This window comes from Cajanus cajan, chromosome 6, assembly GCF_000230855.2.
Source record: "Cajanus cajan strain Asha chromosome 6, NIPB_CcT2T_4, whole genome shotgun sequence".
Taxonomy (NCBI): Eukaryota; Viridiplantae; Streptophyta; class Magnoliopsida; order Fabales; family Fabaceae; genus Cajanus; species Cajanus cajan.
The window spans coordinates 31,092,904-31,094,734 of NC_138522.1; the positions used below are offsets into that span (position 1 = coordinate 31,092,904).

The 1,831-nt window shown below is 40.7% G+C and overlaps 1 non-coding gene across 1 annotated transcript; it reads left to right on the top strand.

Moving 5' to 3' along the window:
• Positions 1-1,448: 1,448 nt before the first annotated feature.
• On the top strand, positions 1,449-1,553 carry LOC145949431 (small nucleolar RNA R71). Its single transcript, XR_014427639.1, has one exon. It is a non-coding gene; the product is annotated as a small nucleolar RNA R71 (small nucleolar RNA).
• The last annotated feature ends 278 nt before the right edge of the window (positions 1,554-1,831 follow it).

Here is a 1,831-nt window from a genome sequence, read left to right on the forward strand (position 1 = left end):
TGACCAGCACATCCTCTACTACTCCAAGTGGCTGCACAATGCTCCTGTTTGCCAACTGAATGCTCACACCTGTAGGAATCAAGTCTCCAATCTGCAATGATCTAAAAACAGATGCAGGCATAACATTTATTGAAGCACCTAGATCCAGCATAGCATTAGTAAAAATTTCTTCCCCTATAGTACAAGGGATAATAAAAGTTCCTGGATCTTTGCATTTTTGTGGCAAATCTGGAAGTAGATCATGTGGAATAATGGCAGACACATTTTTCTTCTGGAGTAATGCAGAACCATTTCGCCCCATGTTCACTCTCTCATCACCCTTCAACTTCCTCTTATTAGTACATAATTCCTTAAGGAACTTTGCATATTTTGGAATTTGTCGGATGGCATCAAGGAGAGGAATGTTGACTTCCACCTTGCTAAACATATCCAGCAATTCAGTATCAATTTCTAATCTCTTCTTTGCTGGTCTATTTGGAAAGGGGAGTGGAATCTCTGATCTCCTCTTTGCTACATCATTATTTTCAGCTGCACCTGCAAAGGAAGAATCACATTCCACTGGTGCTACAACTGATTGTTGCTGCACTGGTGGTAACTCTTTTCCACTTCTCAAAGTAATGGCACTCACATTCCCCTTTGGATTTAAAACTGTTTGGGAGGGAAGTTTGCCAGAACCTTGAGATTGAAACTGATTTACCTGAGATGCTAACTGGCCAATTTGAGTCTTTAAATCTTGGACAGTGGCATCCATATTTCTCTGAAACTGCAAATTTTGTGCAGCCATCTGTTGCATCATCTCCTCAAATGAAGGTCCACTCTTTTGTGCAGGAGGAGGTGTAGGTGCTGGTGGTTGTTGTTGCTGATGCTTGAATGGAGGCTGATATTTTCCAAAAGCTTGGAATGAAGGTTGTTGTTGTTGTTGCCCCCATTTCAGATTTGGATGATCTTTCCAACCTGGGTTGTATGTTTGGGAGTATGGATTGTAATTTTGTTGCTGTTGTGGCCTATATTGTTGTTGCTGGTTGGTGTAAATTCCAGAAACATTTGCATCTGTTTCTTGTAGAGTGGGACATGAATGTGTATAGTGCTCCTCTGAAGAACAAATGCCACAAACTGTTGCTGGACATTCACTTGCTGCATTCGCCTGTTGTTTTTGTTCAATTGCTAAATGTCTCACCATGGTGGTTAGCTCATTAATTTTGTTTTCCAGCCTTTGATTATCTACACCACAAACAGAACTAGAACCAGCACCAATTGCCATCTCATTTACTCCCTTGACAGCTCCTCTAAATCCAAATTGCTGAGTGTTGGCTGCCATGTTCGAAATGAGTTGTCTTGCAGCATTTGGTGTCTTATCCATCAGTGCTCCTCCACTTGCTGCATCTATCATGTTCCTATCCATCAAGGTTAGTCCTTCATAAAAATATTGAATCAATAATTGCTCACTAATTTGATGTTGAGGACATGTAGCACACAGCTTGTTGAATCTCTCCCAGTATTCATACAAAGTCTCTCCATTCAGTTGCCTTATACCACAAATCTCTTTCCTAATTGCTGCTGTTCTGGATGCAGGAAAGAATTTCTCTAGAAACAATCTCTTCATTTGATTCCATGTAGTGATTGTTGCTGGTAGAAAGTAGAGCCAATCTTTTGCAACACCATCCAGAGAGAAAGGAAATGCCTTCATTTTGACATGATCTTCAGGAACTCCTTGAGGTCTCATGGTGGAACACACTACATGGAACTCCTTTAAATGCTTATGAGGATCTTCACCTGCAAGTCCATGAAACTTGGGCAACAAATGGATAAGTCCAGATTTAAGCTCATAATT